The sequence below is a fragment of the Scyliorhinus torazame genome, chromosome 15, assembly GCF_047496885.1.
Source record: "Scyliorhinus torazame isolate Kashiwa2021f chromosome 15, sScyTor2.1, whole genome shotgun sequence".
NCBI lineage: Eukaryota > Metazoa > Chordata > Chondrichthyes > Carcharhiniformes > Scyliorhinidae > Scyliorhinus > Scyliorhinus torazame.
Genome location: NC_092721.1, coordinates 98,441,817 through 98,461,783, shown reverse-complemented (window position 1 = coordinate 98,461,783; position 19,967 = coordinate 98,441,817). Strand labels below are relative to the sequence as shown.

The 19,967-nt window shown below is 50.6% G+C and overlaps 1 protein-coding gene across 1 annotated transcript in view; it reads right to left on the bottom strand.

Moving 5' to 3' along the window:
* Positions 1-19,088, bottom strand: part of grm5b (glutamate receptor, metabotropic 5b) — a 966,940-nt gene extending 947,852 nt beyond the window's left edge. Inside the window, exon 1 of the mRNA XM_072476472.1 lies at positions 18,729-19,088. The gene's annotated coding sequence lies outside the window, so the exon portion shown is untranslated. The remainder of the gene's footprint in view (positions 1-18,728) is intronic.
* Positions 19,089-19,967: the final 879 nt, after the last annotated feature.

The following is a 19,967-nucleotide window of genomic DNA, read 5'->3' as shown; positions in this document are numbered from 1 at the left end:
CACAACATCACCAGCAAAGCATCAAACGCACCTCATCACCAGCACAACATCTCCAGCACCAATCACCAGCACCATATCAACAGCACCTCATCAGCAGCACCACATCACCAGCACCACCTCACCAGTGACTCATCACCAGCACATCATCACCAGCGCCTCACCACCAGCACCTCATCACCAGCACCTCATCACACACACATCAGCACCCACACCTCATCACCAGCATCTCATCACCAGCACCTCAACAGCACCTCATCACCAGCACCTCATCACCAGCACCTCATCACCAGCACCTCATCGCCAGCACCTCATCACCAGCACCTCATCGCCAACAACAAATTACCAGCTCCTCATCACCCACACCACATCACCAGTAATACATCAGCCACACCACATAACCAACTCCACACCACAAGCACCACATCAGTAGTGCCTAATCACCAGCACCACATCACCAGCACCACATCACCAGACCCTCATCACCAACACCACACCACCAGACCCTCATCACCAACACCTCATCACCAGCACCTCATCACCTACCACTCAACACTAACAACAAATTACCAGCTCCTCATCACCCACACCGCATCACCAGTAATACATCAGCCACACCACATAACCAACTCCACATCAACAGCACCACATCAGCAGTGCCTAATCACCAGATCCTCATTGCCTGCACTACATCACCAGCACCACATCACCCGCACCACATCACCGGCATCCAATCACCCACACCTAATCGCCAGCACCTCATCACCAGCACCAATCACCCCACAACATCACCAGGTCCAATCACCAGCACCTCATCACCCACACATCATCACCAGCACCTCATCACCAACACCTCTTCACCAGCACCACATCACCAGCACGTCATCACCATCTCCTCATCTCCAGCACCAATTCACCAGCACCACATCACCAGTACCACATCACCAGGTCCAATCACCAGCACCACATCACCAGCACCTCACGAGCAGCATCTCATCACCAACACCATATCACCAGCACCATATCACCATCACCTCATTACCAGCACCAAATCACCAGCACAACATCACCAGCACCTCATCACCAGCATCACATCACTAGAACCACATCACCAGCAACTCATTACCATAACTATATCATCACACCACATCACCAGGAGTACATCACAGCACCCACTCACCAACACCTCATCACCAGCACCTCATCACCTGTACCACATCACCAGCATCTCCTCACCAGCACCATATCACCAGCACCTCATCACCAGCACCATATCACCAGCTCATCACCAGCACCACGTCACAAGCAACACATCACCACCACCTCACCACCAGAAGCACATCACAAGCACTTCACCAGCACCACATCACCAGCACCTCCTCACCAGCACCACATCACCAGCACCTCATCACCAGCACCTCATCACCAGCACCACATCACCAGCACCTCCTCATCAGCACCACATCACCAGCACCTTCTCACCAGCACCACATCACCAGCGCCTCCTCACCAGCATATCACCAGCACCTCATCACAAGCACTTCACCAGCACCACATCACCAGCCCCTCCTTACCAGCACCTCCTCACCAGCACATCACCAGCACCTCATCACAAGCACTTCACCAGCACCACATCACCAGCACCTCACCACCAGCATCTCATCACCAACACCTCATCACCATCACGACTTCACCAGCACCACATCAGAGCACCTCATCACCAGCACCTCCTCATCAGCACCACATCACCAGCACCTTCTCACCAGCACCACATCACCAGCGCCTCCTCACCAGCATATCACCAGCACCTCATCACAAGCACTTCACCAGCACCACATCACCAGCCCCTCCTTACCAGCACCTCCTCACCAGCACATCACCAGCACCTCATCACAAGCACTTCACCAGCACCACATCACCAGCACCTCACAACCAGCATCTCATCACCAACACCTCATCACCATCACGACTTCACCAGCACCACATCAGAGCACCACATCACCAGCACTACATCACCAGCACCACATCACCAGCACCTCATCACCAGCACCTCATCACCAGCACCACATCACCAGCACCTCATCACCAGCACCTCTTCACCAGCACCTCATCACCAGCACCACATCACCAGCACCACAGCACCAGCACCTCATCGTCAGCACCACATCACCAGCACCTCATCACCAGCACCTCATCACCAGCACCACATCACCAGCACCTCATCACCAGCACCTCGTCGTCAGCACCTCATCACCAGGACACCAGCACCTCAGCAACAGCACCACATCATCAGCACCACATCACCAGCACCTCATCACCAGCACCACATCACCAGGACACCAGCACCTCAGCAACAGCACCACATCATCAGCACCACATCACCAGCAGCAGGACACCAGCACCTCATCACCAGCACCACATCACCTGCACCTCATCACCAGCACCAGGACACTAGCACCTCATCACCGGCACCTCATCACCAGCACCTCATCACCAGCAGCAGGACACTAGCACCTCATCACCGGCACCTCATCACCAGCACCTCATCACCAGCAGCAGGACACTAGCACCTCATCACCAGCACCTCATCACTGGCACCTCATCACCAGCACCTCATCACCAGCACCATATCACCAGCACCTCATCACCGGCACCTCATCACCAGCACCTCATCACCAGCAGCAGGACACTAGCACCTCATCACCAGCACCTCATCACCGGCACCTCATCATCAGCACCACATCACCAGCACCACATCACCAGCACCTCATCACCAGCAGCAGTACACTAGCACCTCATCACCGGCACCTCATCACCAGCACCTCATCACCAGCACCATATCACCAGCACCTCATCACCGGCACCTCATCATCAGCACCACATCACCAGCACCATATCATCAGCACCTCATCACCAGCAGCAGGACACCAGCACCTCATCACCGGCACCTCATCACCAGCACCATATCATCAGCACCTCATCGCCAGCAGCAGGACACCAGCACCACATCACCGGCACCTCATCACCGGCACCTCATCACCAGCACCTCATCACCAGCACCATATCACCAGCACCTCATCACCGGCACCTCATCATCTGCACCACATCACCAGCACCATATCATCAGCACCTCATCGCCAGCAGCAGGACACCAGCACCATATCACCAGCACCTCATCACCAGCACCTCATCGCCAGCAGCAGGACACCAGCACCTCATCACCAGCACCACATCACCAGCACCACATCACCAGCAGCAGGACACCAGCACTACATCACCAGCACCTCATCACCAGCACCTCATCACCAGCACCATATCACCAGCACCTCATCACCGGCACCTCATCACCAGCACCTCATCACTGGCACCTCATCATCAGCAGTAGGAACCAGCACCTCATCACTAACACCACTTCACCAGGACACCAGCACCACATCACCAGCACCACATCACTAGCAGCGGGACACCAGCATCTCATCACCGGCACCACATCACCATCAGTAGACACCAGCAGCTCGACACCAGAACACCAGCATCTGGTCACCAGCACCACATCACCAGTCCCCAGATAGAGGGTATCTTTCCCACGCATGCTGTCAATCAAATTGCGGAAGTGAGGGCCCTTTGTATCAGTTGTTTACAGTATCAAGATAATGGACTTGTAAGGCAGTCATAAAATATAGAAAAATAATTATATATCAGAATCATAGATATTAAAATGTTTACCACATGGCTTGTCTATGATAACATAGCATGTGAGTTGGCAGATTTACTGAGCTGTTCACACTAGCCTTCCCTTTCTGTTTTAAACATGTAACCAGTTTCCATTCTCTAAATAAATGCAATAGGTTTGAATCACAGTTCGTCACATGTTCATCATCCATCTCACTCTCGGCTTGCGTCAAGTGAACACCTAACGATGACCCAATGAATCGAATGGTGGCTGTGGGGTTGTTGCCTCTGTCACCTTGCCTCTGTGCAGAATTCATTTTTCTCACCGCTTGTGTTACCTTTACGGTAAATGTCACAGAAAAGTAACTTCGGAGCACTGAAAAGCATCCTTTGTTTTCTGCTTTTGATGCTTTAGAATTCTTGTCATGACCTAATTAAATCAATGAATTAACGTGTGAATAAAATGACATTGAATTGTGTTTGATCGCTAAGATTCGGTGTCGTTTGTTCACAGAATCAATAGCTGCAGTTTGCTCGGTTCTCCATGTGTGGAGTCCAAGAAACTAAAGATGCCGTGAAGAATAGCCGGGAACACAGAGTCTCAATGCCCCTGCTCCCGTGAATGTGTGAACAACGCAGGATACGAGTTAATATCTGGGGCTGTGTTCAAAACCAGCCTCTCTTAAGGAGCTGGCTTGATTCAAATCAATTTGAAAAAGAAAACGAAAATCCTTCCGACATTTACTGCAATCAGGGTCTTCATGGAGCGAAAACTGCAGGGACACGGATAGGTTACATTCTGGTCTGGATTCTAATGTTGAGTCGTTTCAGACAGTTTGTTACGATTAATCTTGATTGATAAAACGATATAATGATGCCTCCCAGAGACATTTTTTCTATTTGCCCTACTGGATATTGTGAGTTATTCCATAAGTCCGACTGTGTCCCTCTGACTGACAGAGAAAACCATTCCCACTTGTTTATTCACCGACTTCTAAAAGTTACATTGACACAGTCAGAGTGGCATCCCTCCTTGGCCTTGATCTCTTCCAGCCCATGTGATAAAAATGCTTTCCTGACATACAGGAATTACTGATCGAGCGCTCAGAGCAGAACATACACAATTCCACAGGATACCAATCTCGATGGATATGACAGCGGTTTCTCGTTCGACAGCACATCTGCCTGCAGAGTGACAGGACAGTCAGCCCGCTTCGTGTTTTAGAATATTCAGTGGATTTTAATCGTGAAACGACAGGTATCTGTGCTTGTTGGTACCACTTTGTAAGCAAATACATTTGCTCTCACATCATTTTTGGCCACAAAAAGGACATTCGTTGAAACATGATTTAATGATTTGATTTTGGCAGAGTCTAGAGCTACAGCAAGCAATTTTCCTGGTGAAATAACTAATTATTCAGCGACTAGTAAATTCCATGATTGGACGCCTCGGTAAACACAAGCCTTTTTATAGGTGTTCGGGAACACAACAAACTTGTCTTCTTTGACTTCGAAACGATCTGATTCTACCACTTATTTAGAACTATGGAGTCGAATGAAACCACAGCATTCCTTTTGCGCACGAGACCATTCAGCCCATCGAGTCTGCAGCTACCCTCTGAAATAATACGCTGCCTAGGTCCACGCTCCACCCTCTCCCCGTAGCCCCACCTAACCCGCACATCGTTGGGCTGCGGGAGGAAACCGGAGCAAGTAAATAGCTAAGAGTAAAACAATAGTCCTTGATTGCAAATGTGTAATTGCTGCTCAGGGTCTGGCTTCAATTTCCCATGTAATTACTGGGCATTATTCCTGTAACCTGCAGTGTGGAAATGTAGGAATCAACAACCCTGACCCACCTCATTATACCAGACAAGTAAAGCAGTGCTACACCGACAGAGTGTACAATACCCAGTTGGGGGCAGACATGGAGACATATCAAATGCACACATACGTACATAGCAACAAACAATGATGTAGCGCATTGAAAGTTCAAAACATCCAAAAGCACTTCACAAGAGAGGAAACATCGACCAACACCAGGCATTGTGAGGATAAATGACCAGTTGGTCCAAGACACCGTTTCTACAGAGTGACTGAAAGGGCAAGAGAAAGGTGGAGATGTGAGCAGAGTAGGTAGAGATGTGGGCAGTGTATGTAGAGATGTGGGCAGGGTAGGTAGAGAGATGTGGGCAGGCTAGGTAGAGAGATGTGGGCAGGGTAGGTAGAGAGATGTGGGCAGGGTAGGTAGAGATGTGGGCAGTGTAGGTAAAGGGATGTGGGCAGGCTAGGTAGAGATGTGGGCAGTGTAGGTAGAGATGTGGGCAGTGTAGGTAAAGGGATGTGGGCAGTGTAGGTAGAGAGATGTGGGCAGGGTAGGTAGAGATGTGGGCAGTGTAGGTAGAGATGTGGGCAGTGTAGGTAAAGGGATGTGGGCAGTGTAGGTAGAGAGATGTGGGCAGGGTAGGTAGAGATGTGGGCAGTGTAGGTAGAGATGTGGGCAGTGTAGGTAAAGGGATGTGGGCAGGCTAGGTAGAGATGTGGGCAGTGTAGGTAGAGGGATGTGGGCAGTGTAGGTAGAGAGATGTGGGCAGGGTAGGTAGAGATGTGGGCAGTGTAGGTAAAGGGATGTGGGCAGGGAAGGCAGAGAGATGTGGACAGGGTAGGTAGAGATGTGGGCAGTGTAGGTAGAGGGATGTGGGCAGGCTAGGTAGAGAGATGTGGGCAGGGTAGGTAGAGAGATGTGGGCAGGGTAGGTAGAGATGTGGCAGGGTAGGTAGAGAGATGTGGGCAGGGTAGGTAGAGAGATGTGGGCAGGGTAGGTAGAGAGATGTGGGCAGGGTAGGTAGAGGGATGTGGGCAGGGTAGGTAGAGGGATGTGGGCAGGCTAGGTAGAGAGATGTGGGCAGGCTAGGTAGAGAGATGTGGGCAGGGTAGGTAGAGAGATGTGGGCAGGGTAGGTAGAGAGATGTGGGCAGGGTAGGTAGAGGGATGTGGGCAGGGTAGGTAGAGGGATGTGGGCAGGCTAGGTAGAGAGATGTGGGCAGGCTAGGTAGAGAGATGTGGGCAGGGTAGGTAGAGGGATGTGGGCAGGGTAGGTAGTGGGATGTGGGCAGGGTAGGCAGAGAGATATGGGTGGGGTAGGTACAGAGATGTTGGGGGGGTAGAGATGTGGGCAGGGTGGGTAGAGAGATGTGGGCAGGATAGGCAGAGAGATATGGGCGGAGTAGGTAGAGAGATGTGGGGGGGTAGAGATGTGGGCTGGCTAGGTAGAGAGATGTGGGCAGGGTAGGCAGAGAGATATGGGCAGGGTCGGTAGAGAGATATGGGAAGGGTAGGTAGAGAAGTGGGTGGGCTAGGTAGAGAGATGTGGGGAGAGTAGGTAGAGAAATATGGGCGGGGTAAGTAGAGAGATGTGGGGCGGTAGAGATGTGGGCAGGGTGGGTAGAGAGATATGGGCAGGCTAGGTAGAGAGATATGGGCGGGATAGGTAGACAGATGTGGGGGGTAGAGATGTGGGATGGCTAGGTAGAGGGATGTGGGCAGGGTAGGCAGAGAGATTTGGGCAGGGTCGGTAGAGAGATGTGGGGGGTAGAGATGTGGGCTGGCTAGGTAGCGAGATGTGGGCAGGGTAGGCAGAGAGATATGGGCAGGGTCGGTAGAGCGATATGGGAAGGGTAGGTATAGAAGTGGGTGGGCTAGGTAGAGATGTGGGAGGGGTAGGTAGAGATATGTGGGCAGGGTAGGTAGAGATGTGGGTGGGGTAGGTAGACATGTCGGCAGGGAAGGTAGATATATGATGGCAGGGTAGATAGAGATGTGGACAGGGAAGGTAGAGAGATATGGGCAGTTTAGGTAGAGAGATGTTGGCAGGGTAGGTAGAGATGTGGGCAGGGTAGGTAGAGATGTGGGCAGGGTAGGTTATAGATGTGGGCAGTGTGGGTAGAGAGATGTGAGCAGGGTAGGTAGAGATGTGGGCAGGGTACGTAATGATGTGGGCAGGGTAGGTAGTGATGTGGGCAGATTACGTAATGATGTGGGCAGGGTAGGTAGTGATGTGGGCAGGGTAGTTTATAGATGTGGGCAGTGTGGGTAGAGAGATGTGAGCAGGGTAGGTAGAGATGTGGGCAGGGTACGTAATGATGTGGGCAGGGTAGGTAGTGATGTGGGCAGGGTAGTTTATAGATGTGGGCAGTGTGGGTAGAGAGATGTGGGCAGCATAGGTAGTGATATGAGTAGGGTTTTTAGAGGTGTCGGCAGGGTCGGTAGAAAGATGTGGGCAGGGTAGGTGGAAATGTGGGCCGGATAGGTAGAGATGTAGGCACAGTTTGTAGAGCGATGTGGCCAGTGTAGGTAGAGATGAGGCCGGGGTAGAAAGAGATGAGGGCGGGGTAGATAGAGAGATGTGCATGGGGAGGTAGAGGCATGGGCAGGGTAGGTAGTGATGTGGGCAGGGTAGATAGTGATGTGGGCAGGGTAGGTAGAGAGATGTGGCAGGGTAGGTAGAGATGTGGGCAGGGTAGGTAGAGATGTGGGCAGGGTAGGTAGAGATGTGGGCGGGTTAGATAGAGAGATCTGCATGGGGTAAGTAGAGACATGGGCAGGGTAGGTAGTGATGTGGGCAGAGTAGGTAGTGATGTGGGCAGGGTAGGTAGAGAGATGTGGCAGGGTGGGTAGAGATGTGTGCTGGGTAGGTAAAGATGAGGGCAGTATGGGTAGTGATGTGGGCAGGTAGGTTATAGATGTGGACAGTGAGGGTAGAGAGATGTTGGCAGGGTAAGTAGTGATGTGGGCAGGATTGGTAGAGATGTGGGATTGTAGGTAGAGAGATGTGGGTGGGGTAGATATAGATGTAGGCGGAGTAGGTAGAGATGTGTGCAGGGCTTGTTGAGAGATGTGGACAGGGTAGATGGAGAGATGTGAGCAGTGTAGGTAGTGACATGGGCAGTGTAGGTTATAGATGTGGGCAGGACAGGTAGAGAGATGTGAGCAGTGTTGGTAGTGATATGGGCAGTGTAGGTTATAGGTGTGGGCAGGACAGGTAGAGAGATGTGGGCAGTGTAGGTAGAGAGATGTGGACAGGGTAGGTAGAGATGTGGGTGGAATAGGTGCAGATGTGGCCAGGGTAGTTTGAGATGTGGGCAGTGTGGATAGAGATGTGGGCATGGTAGGTTAAGAGATGTGGGCAGGAAAGGTAGAGATGTGGCCAGGGTAGGTAGAGATGTGGGCAGTGTGGGTAGAGATGTGGGCACCATAGGTAGTTATATGGGCAGGGTAGGTAGTGATGTGGGCAGGGTAGGTAGTGATGTGGACCGTATGGGTAGAGATGTGAGCAGGATAGGTAATGATAGCACTGCTGCCTCACGGCGCTGAGGTCCCAGGTTCGATCCCGGCTCTGGGTTACTGTCCGTGTGGAGTTTGCACATTATCCCCTTGTTTGCGTGGGTTTCGCCCCCACAACCCAAAGATGTGCAGGGTAGGTGGAATGGCCACGCTATATTGCCCTTTAATTGGAAAAAATGAATTGGGTACTCTAAATTTATTTTTAAAAAAGGATAGGTAACGATATGGGCAGGATGGTAGTGATGTTGGCGGGGTAGGTAGTTATGTGGACAGGGTTGGTTGAGATGTGGGCAGGGTAGGTAGAAATGTGGGCAGGGTAGGTAGAGAGATGTAGGCAGGGAAGATAGAGATGTGGGTGAGGTAGGTAGAAAGATGCGGGCAGGCCAGGTAGAGAGCTGTGAGCAGGGTAAGTAGTGATGTGGGCAAGGTAGGTAGTGATGTGGGCAGGGTAGGTTACAGATGTGGGCAGACAGGTCGAGAGATGTGGGCAGGGTAGGTAGAGATTTGGGCGAGGTAGGTGGGGATATGGCCAGGGTAGTTAGAGATGTGGGCAGTGTGGGTAGAGATGTGGGCACAGTAGGCAGAGGGATATGGGCAGGAAAGGTAGAGATGTGGCCAGGGTAGGTAGAAATGTGGGCAATGTGGGTAGAAATGTAGGCAGCATAGGTAGTGATGTGTGCAGCAGAGATAGTGATGTGGGCAGGGTAGATAGTGATGCTGGCAGGGTCGGTTGTGATGTGGATCGGGTGGGTTGAAATGTGGACAGGGTAGGTAGAGACATGGGCAGGATAGATAGAGAGATGTGGGCAGGGAAGATGGAGATGTGGGTGGGGTAGATAGAAAGTTGTGGGCAGGAGATGTAGAGAGATGTGGGCGGGGTAGGTATACATATGGGTAGGGTAGATAGAGAGATGTGGGCAGGGAAGATAGAGACGTGGGCAGGTTAGGGAGAAAGATATGGGCAGGGGAGGTACAGAAATGTGGGTGGGGTAGGTAGAGATGTGGACGGGGTAGGTAGAGAGTTGTGGGCAAGGTAAATAGGGAGATGTGGACAGGGAAGATAAAGATGTGGGCGGTCACGGTAGCAAGGTGGTTAGCACTGTTGCTTCACAGCGCCAGGGTCCCTGGTTCGATTCACGGCTTGGGTCACTGTCTGTACGAGTCTGCACGTTCTCCCTGTGTCTGCGTAGGTTTCCTCTGGGTGCTCCGGTTTCCTCTCACAAGTCTGAAAGACGTGCTGTTACATAATGTGGACATTCAGAATTCTCCCTCCGTGTACCCAACCAAGTGCCGGAGTGTGGCGACTAGGGGCTTTTCACAGTAACTTAATTGCAGTGTTAATGTAAGCCTACTTGTGACAATAAAGATTATTATTGCGATGTGGGCAGGGTAGGTAGAGCGATGTGGCCAGGGTAGGGATAGAGATGTGGGCAAGGTAGGTCGAGATATGGGTGGGGTAGGTAGAGAGATGTGGGCAGCGTAGGTAGAGATGTGAGGTGGGTAGGTAAAGAGATGTGGGCAGTGTCGGTAGAAATGTGGGCAAGGTAGCTAGAGATGTGGGCAGCGTAGGGAGTGAAGTGGGCTGTGTAGGTAGAGAGATGTGGGCAGGATAGGTAGAGATGTGGGTGGGGTAGGGAGACATGTGGGCAGCATAGAGAGATGTGGCCGAGGGAGGTAGAGAGATGTGGGCAGGATAGGTTGAGATGTGGGCAGGGTAGGTAGCGAGCTGAGGGCAGGGCAGGTAGAGAGATCTAGTACTCGGAGATGTGGGCGGGGTATAGAGAGATATGGGCATGGTAGGTAGTGATGTGGGCGGGGTTGGTAGAGATGTGGGTGGGTTAGGTAGAGATGTGGGCAGGGTTGGTAGTGATATGGTTGGGGTAGTTAGCGAGATGTGGGCAGTGTGGTTAGAGATGTGGGCGCGGTAGGTAGACAGATGTGGGCAGGGTAGGTAAAGTTGTTGGCAGGGTAGGTAGAGGTGCAGACAGGGAAGGTAGCGATATGGGCGGGGTATGTAAGGAATTGTGGGCAGGGTAGGTAGAGATATAGGCAGGGTATGTAGAGGTGTGGGTAGGGTCGGTAGAGATGTGGGTAGGGTAGGTAGAAATGTGGGTAGGCTAGGTAAACATGTGGTTGGGGTAGGTAGAGATGTGGGCAGGGTAGGTAGATATGTGGGCAGGGTAGGTAGAAGGATGTGGGTAGGGTAGGCAGAGTGATGTGGGCAGGGTAGGTAGTGATATGGGCAGGGTAGGTAGAGATATAGACAGGGTAGGTGGAGAGATGTGGGCAGGGTAGGTAGAGATATGGGCAGGGTATATAGAGATGTGTGCGAGGTAGATACAGATGTGCGTGAGGTAGGTAGAGATGTGGAAAGAGTACCCTACCCAAGCCCACACCATCACTCTATCCCCGTGACCCAGTAACCCCACACAACCGTTTTTATGTACACTAAGAGCAATTTAGCAATTTAGCATGGCCAATCCACCTAACTTGCACGTCTTTGGGCTGAGGGAGGAAATCGGAGCACCCGGAGGAAACCCACGCAGACACGGGGAGAACGTGGAGACTCCGCACAGACAGTGACCCAAGCCGGGAATCGAACCTGGGACCCTGGAGCTGTGAAGCAACTGTGCTAACCACTATGCTACCATGCTGCCCAGATGTGGACGGGGTAGGTAGAAATATGGGCGGGGTAGGTAGAGATATGTGTGCAAGGTAGCTGGAGATGTGGACAGGGTAGGTAGTGATGTGGACAGGGTAATATGAGAGATGTACAGGGTAGGTAGAGATGTGGGTGGGGCAGGTAGTGATATGGGCATGGTAGGTAGAGATATATGGGCAGGGTAGGCTGCATGCCTGGGCTAAACTATAAATATCAAGAAGATTGAAATTAGATTGCTGCGCCTCAGATGTTGAATGGAGAAAATTAATTTTATTGCACCTCCTGAAACATTCAATTTGAAATGTTTTGAATGTACTTTTAGAAATTGTTATGAATAAAGTCACTCGTTGGAGGGGAACTGAGGGTTTGGCAACAATAACAGACCAATTAAAAACAAAATGAGAGAAAGATAGGTATGGGAGAGATCTTGACGGTTGAGGAGTGGAGGAGGTTGCAAATTTAAGGATCGAATTGAAAAGACGGCTGGGAATTTTAAGTTTGAGACGGCAATGTCTGCCAGTGGACACAGGGTAGAGATGAGCATCTGGGACTTGAAGTGAGTAAGTTTACAAGCATTGGAGTTGTCAATTAATTCAATTTTCTGGAGGGTGCAAAATGGCAGAGAGGCTCACCAGGAAGCACTGGAATAGACAAGAGGGAACAAAAGCTGCAGGAAATATTTAGTTATGGCAGCATTGAAGATGCAGTTTGTGGTAACGTGGAACGTCCGGCGACTGAATGGGCCGGTTAAAAGGTCGCGTGTGTTTGCGCACCTCAGGAGCTTGAAAGCGGGAGTGGTCTTTCTGCAGGAAACGCACTTCCGTGTGAAGGATCAGGTTAGGTTAAGGAAGGGGTGGGTCGGGCAGGTTTTTCACTCGGGGTTTGATTTGAAATCGACGGGTGTGGCGATTTTGATGAGCAAAAAAATGGGATTTGTGAGTGCGAAGGAGGTGAGGGATCCGGGTGGGAGATATGTGATTGTGAGTGGGGTATTGGAAGGGGCACCGGCAGTGTTGCTAAATATGTATGTCCCAAATTGGGATGGTGTGGGTTTTATGAGGGGGTTGCTAGCAGCAATCCCGGATTTGGCCACGTACCAGATGATCATGTGAGGAGATTTTAACTGTGTCCTGGAGCCGAGGGTGGATAGATCGAGCCCCAGGTCGATGGGTAGAGTACGAATGGCGAGGGAGCTGGGAGGGTTTATGGAGAGGATGGGTATGGTGGATCCATGGTGCTTTCAGAACTCAGGGGGAAGGGAGTATTCCTTCTTTTCACACGTCTATAAGGTGTATTCAAGGATTGATTACTTTGTAGTGAATCGGGAGATTTTGTTTGGGGTGGAGCGGGCAGAGTATCCGGGGATAGTTATCTCGGACCATGCACCCCACTGGCTGGATATTCGGTTCAGGACGGGACGAGAGCATAGGCAGGGGTGGAGGTTTGACTCGGAGTTGTTGGCGGATGAAGGTTTTTATAATAAGGTGCGGTTGGCGATTAGGGATTATGTGGAGTTCAATCAGAATGGGAATGTGTCGGTGGGCATTTATTGGGAAGCACTGAAGGCAGTGGCCTGGGGAGAAATTATCTCATTTACGGTTCTGGAAATAAGGAAAGGAGGGTGGAACATGACCGTCTAGCGAGCGAGATAGTGGAGGTGGACAGGGAATATTTGAGGGTGCCCACCGTGGAGGGATTGGCGAGGAGGAAAAAGTTGCAGGGGCAATTTGACAGGCTGACAACGCGGAGGGCGGTAGGGCAACTGCATAGGGCAAGAGGGGTGCAATACGAGTATGGGGAGAAGGTGAGCCGCATGCTGGCGCACCAGCTGCGGAGGCAGGCTGCGTCCAGGGAAATATTGAAGATCCGGACTGGGGCTGGAGATGTAGTGTCAGAGCCAGGGAAGATAAATGAGGCATTTAGAGAGTATTACCAGGGACTTTATGAGGCAGACCCAGGAGGAGAGGAAGGGGACATGCGGTAGTTTCTGGACGAGCTGGAATTTCCCCAGGTGGAGGAAGCAAAGAGGCAGGCGTTGGAGGAGCCCCTGGGGCTGAGGGAGGTGCTGGATAGTGTCAGGGGTATGAAGTCGGGGAAGGCCCCTGGGCCGGATGGGTACACGGCAGAATTTTATAAGGAATTTGCGGCGGACCTGGCACCACATCTGTTGGGGGTGTTAAATGAAGTACTGGAGAAGGGGGAGTTGCCGGAGATGGTGATGCAGGCAGTAATCACACTAATCCCCCAAAAAGGGAAGAATACGGTGGAATGTGGGTCGTATAGACCCATATTACTATTGAGCACGGATGTGAAAGTATTGGCTAAGTTGTTGGCGGGGAGGATGGAGGATTGTGTCCCGGGGGTGGTTGCAGAAGATCAAATAGGCTTTGTGAAGGGCAGGCAGCTCGCGAGTAATATAAGACGGCTGTTGAATGTGGTGATGAATCCGCCGAAAGCTCTGGTACCGGAGGTGGTGGTGTCCATGGGCGCAGAGAAAGCATTTGATCGGGTGGAGTGGCGGTACTTGTTCGAAGTTTTGGGAAGGTTTGGGTTTGGGCCGAGATTTGTGGCATGGGTGCGGTTGCTGTATGTGGTGCTAAGAGCGAGGGTGAGGACGAATGATATGAGCTCACAAAGTTTTGACTTACACAGGGGTACGAGGCAGGGGTGCCCACTGTCGCTGCTGCTGTTTGGGCTGGCCATAGAGCCATTGGCGATGGCTCTCAGGGGTTGGGCAGAGCGGCAGGAGGATAATGAGTGGACGGAGGGAGCATCGCTTGTCGCTCTATGCAGATGACCTCTTGCTGTATGTTTTGGATCTGTTGGAGAGTATGGGAAGGATTATGGGCCTGTTGGGGAGGTTTGGAGGGTTCTCGGGATACAAGCTGAATGTAGGGAAAAACGAGGTATTCCCGGTGAATGAGCTGGCACTGCAGGCTAATTTAGGGGAGATGCCATTTACCGTAGTGAGGGATAGGTTTAGGTACTTGGGGATTCAGGTAGCGATGGAATGGACGGGGCTCCGTAAGTGGAACTTAACGAAGCTGGTGGAGGAGGCCAGGGAGGATCTTAAGAAGTGGGATACACTGCACTTAACGTTGGCGGGGAGGGTCCAAGTGGTGAAAATGAATATTCTGCCGAGGTTCTTGTTTATCTTTCAGGCTCTCCCGATCATTATACCAAAGGCCTTTTTTCGGAAAGTGGACACAATCATCTCTGACTTTGTATGGGTGGGGAAGGTGCAGAGGGTGGGGAGGACCCTGCTACAGAGGCAGAGGCAGCAGGGGGGGTTCGTGTTGCCAAACTTGCTTCATTATTATTGGGTGGCGAATGTGGACAAGGTGCGGCGGTGGTGGGAAGGAGAAGGGGTAGAGTGGGTTAGGATAGAGGAGGAATCTTGTAAGGGGTCAAGTTTGAGGGCTATGGTGATGGCAACATCGCCAATGGCTCCGAGTAGGTATTCAGGGAACCCAGTGGTGCAGTCCACGGTGAAGATATGGAATCAGCTGAGGAGGCATTTTAGGATGGAAGGGATGTCGGTGCTAACGCCGCTGTGCGAGAATCATGAGTTTGAGCCGGGGGAGATGGATAGAGTATACATGAGGTGGAGGGAAGTGGGGCTAGTCAAGGTGAGGGATTTTTATTTGGAGGAAGGGTTCACCAGTCTGGAAGAGCTAAGGGAGAGGGTAGAGCTGCCGAGGAGTAGTGAGTTCAGGTATCTACAGGTTATGAACTTTGCACAAAAGGTCTGGAAGGGGTTCCCTCGATTGCCGGGATACACCCTGCAAAAGGGACTGCTGCTTACGGATGTGAAAGGGGAGGGAAGAATTGGGGATATATATAAGTGTCTGGGGGAGCAGGGAGGCGAGTGGGTGGTGAAGATCAAGGAGAAATGGGAAGCGGAGTTGGGAATGGAGATAGATCAATTGGGGAGTATGGAGTGAGGCACTGCGAAAGGTAAACGGGACCTCCTCTTGTGCAAGGATGAGCCTGATACAGTTTAAGTTGGTGCACAGGGTGCATATGACTCGGGCGAGAATGAGTGGGTTCTTTCAGAGGGTAACAGGTGAGAGGTGTGGGCGGGGGCCAGCGAATCATGCGCACATGTTTTGGGGTTGTGAAAAATTGGGAAGATTCTGGGCGGGAGAGTTTGCGGTTTTAGCCAGGATAGTGGAGGAGGGAGTGGACCCGGACCCTTTGGTGGCGATATTTGGGGTTTCAGAGAAGCCGGCGCTCAAAGAGAGGAGGAAGGCCGATGTCGTGGCCTTCGCCACTCTGATTGCACGGCGACACATTTTGCTGGAGTGGCAGCATGGGTGACCTGTGTGACTTCTTTCGGTTAGAGAAGATAAAGTATGAGTTCAGGGGCTCAGCAGAGGAGTTTGAGAAAAGGTGGGGGATGTTTGTGACCGTGTTTGAGGAGCTTTTTGTCGCAGGGGGGTGGGGGGGGGAGGTGATGGGGAGGAGGGGGTGAAAAAGGAGAAAAGTCTGTACAAAGTGTGTAGTTGATTGTTGGGAAGAATGTTTCCCGGGGTGTTTATTTGTGTAACCGACTTTGATACAAGTTTGAATAAAATGCATTTTTTTAAAAAGAAGCTGCACTTTGTTTCGAGATGGAGGCTGCCTTGGTGATGGGGCGGAGATGTGGTGGGAAGCTCATCATGGGGCCAGGTAAGACACCGATATTGCAAACGGACTGGTTCAGCTTGGGACATTTGCCAGGAAAAGGAATGGATTTGGTGTCTGGGCAACACAAATTATAGTGGACAGCAAAGACATGGATTTGGTGTTCTTCCCAATATTTAGTTGCAGGATTTTTTGTTCATCCAGGACTGAATGTGAAACAAGCAGAGTGACAAATCAAAAGACGGATGTGGATTGACAGGAAGTGGGGATATGGAGCTTGGGGTTGTCGACATGTCTGTGGAACTTGTGGCGTCTTCGCATGGGGTACCTGAGGGAAGCCTGCAGACCAAAAAGAGTAAGAGGCGAAGGAGAGACCCTGGCCAGATTCCAGAGGGGACAGCGCAGGAGCCAGAAAGGAAGGCATTGCAGGCAGTTCTCTGATCGGATGGGTAAGAATGAAAGTCTGTGAGGACAGTCCAGGCCAGATGGAAGATGGAGGCGTGGTCTTGGGGAGCACAGCCTGTTCAGACATGGTGAGGTCCACAAACAGCTCAAGAAGGAAACGGGAAGATAGACAAGTGGGGTCACAGGCCTGGGTATGTCATTTGTGACTTTGAGAAGGGCTGTGGCAGGATGAAAACCTGATTGAAGGGCTTGGAACTTGGAGCTGAGGGGAAGGCGAGCACAGATTGGGCAGCTGAGAACAAATTTACACACACATACATACATATATACACACATACATGCATACACACATACATACACACACATACATACACACATATACATGCATGCATACATACACATACATACACACATGCATACATACATACATAAACACATACATACATACACACATACATACATACACAGGCATACATACATATACATACATACACACATTTTACAACACATTTTACACCAGCCACAAAGAGACACACAGACAAAAGGACCGATTATGTAACCCCTGGCGGACACGCAGGAGCAGACGATACCTCTCTCACAGATGCTCGGGCAGAGAGCACACACACGCAGGCAAAGACGGAGACATAGCCACACAGATGCAGACAGATGCGCAGCTGGACCGAACCTGATTCATAGATAGAGATTTTGGAAGTAGAGACAGGTGGCGGGGACGTACACTCACAAAGAGACCAAAGGTAAAGTTAGGTATATGCAGACAGAGTTGGAGATCGACACAGGGCGTGCGGACACCCACACAAATACGCATTCCCTCATTTTCCATTGAATTGATTGGAATCACAGTTAGGTCAGAATGTAGTGTGGGGGTTTGAGGGGAGGGAGAACTGCTGATGTTGGGAATGTGAACAGACAGAAAATGTTGGACCCCCCGCCAGCAGGTTAGAGAACACTGCGGGAGAAAGGCGGGAAGTTACCAGTGGCAGGTATCACACTATCTTTCTATCTTCACGGCTGCTACCTGACCTGCTGAACGTTTGCAGCATTATCTGTGACCTTTCATTTAGCCTTGCGGGATCTCGGTGAAATGATTAATTGAGTGGACATTATAACCAGGATAGAGCCACAATGTGCTGCCGTTGACCTGACTGTCCACATTCCTCACACAAGGTGACCGTTCACTCTACTATGTTACTGTAATTGGGGAGATTGCACTTCCAGGATGCTTCTGTGCTAGAATAGCCTGGTTAGGAAGTCTGGTGCTATCGCCAGGCTACCGCAACTGATGCGGTGCAAATGTTAGGGATGTTGAGAGGATAATAATATTCTTTGCAATATTAAAATCCATGTCTGCAGGCGGTAGCCGCTGGGGAGAACTATCACATCTATTGTCAATACCGGTCCTGTGGCAAGAACCGTATTTTTCCATTGGACTGGGAACATAGGCTGGAGCCTTTGAAACGACCCCTTTGAATGAGTGCTGAGGCTGAGTGCGAACAAGGACAATAACCGAGCATCGATGAAGGGCTACCAATTCTTCCCGGTGCAATGATCGGCATTGACTTTTCTGCACGATCATTGCGGGAGATGTATGCTACCGAGGGTGCCCTAAAGCTGGTGACTAACAGAGGTGCAGCGAATGAAACGTGTGCCCAGTCATTGAGAGCAATGGGAAGCTGGGCAGCGGAGCCACTGGCTGCGAGTTCTGATCCACGGCGTGAAGATCATCCCTGAAAATGTTCATCCCCATCTGGGCTGACACTTCCCACCAAAGGTGTGCGTTTGAAACGGGGACCTGGAGGTCCCACTGGTCACTGGATGTTGTCACACTGACCAGAAATGACACAGTGCCGGTTTGATCTTGCAATTTCACAATGAATTTCACATTCTCCCTCTTCGAAATAAACCAAAAGCGCGTGAGTCCTTTTTTGTTCATTTGAAGCGAAGAAGGAACGAGTGTTAACAGACAACAATATCAAAACACAGGCAGAAGCTGGAAATAACATACCGGCTTCCCAAAGGTGATTCTCCGGATAAATCTGGCCGATCCCGCAGATCGTGTGAAGATTGCTAGCTGTCGGATTAGGACTATCCCATCTTCACCATGGCAACCAATAAATGCAGCAGCGAAGATCGTGCTCAAATTGTTCCATTTATAGCGAATGTAGATGCTGATTTATATTAAACACATTATTATTACCCGCGTACAATGAATTGACTCGCTTCGTTTGTTCTTAAGAAATCGACATTGCGAGGGACTCCAACATGTTGAAGAGCGTGAATCTTCCTCTAGTTAGTGTTGCTTTTGACTGAATGGGGAGAGAGTTAAAGGCGCTGCAGCTTAGTTTTGCAGATTGCGTGGAGAGGATTGCGTGTGCCAAATTAGAAAGGGGTTGAGTGTTTCGGGTTGTGTGTGTGAAACGGAGTGGATCAGGAGCGAGGGGCAACCGCGACCACAAACAGTGCAGCTTTTACTGTAGGATGAGCACTTGGAAAGTTCTGATGTTGTGACCATGCGATCAGATTATCACAGATAGAGAACGGAAGAGAGGGGGTGGGGACAAGGGTAATGATAGCTGGCGTGTGTCAGAGGGACGGTGTACCTTTAATATAGGTGGGAGGGGGGCATTTATCAATGGAGAGGTTGGGAGAGGTGCAATATCTTCTGCATATTTCACAAGGCAGGCTCGTTACAACTCGTGTCACAAATAATGAATGCTAACTGCAAACATGTCATCACTTTTACAATTTACACCTCTGAACCAATCCATGTGTGCAACTGATTCTGGAAAAAATGTGGTAGATAAACATGTGCATGTAAAGAAGCACTGTGAGCACCACAGCATATAACACAGGAGAAGGCCCACTCAGCCCATTGTTGGTCTGTTGACCCGTCTATGGCAATCCAAATTCAGCCTCCATCGTTTCTTTTTCAATAAATTACCTTTATTTCATCTATTTATCAGATGTTTCATGACTGGACATCATGGTCTCTGTTAGAAACACTTCAGAAAACAGCGTTCAACACTTTCAACTTTCCTCCTCATTCTCACTGATCATTGCAAATGGATAACCTTTTGTCACACGTTCCCCAGAGGAAATTGTCTTTCCCTATGCCGCCTATCAAAATTCTTCATAATTTTTTTAAAAAGCTCCACTAACTTTCCTCTTAGCCTGATCTGCTGTAGGAAAAATGATCTTAGTACCCGAAGTTTGTCCTTGATGTATTGGGCATGTGTATGTGACA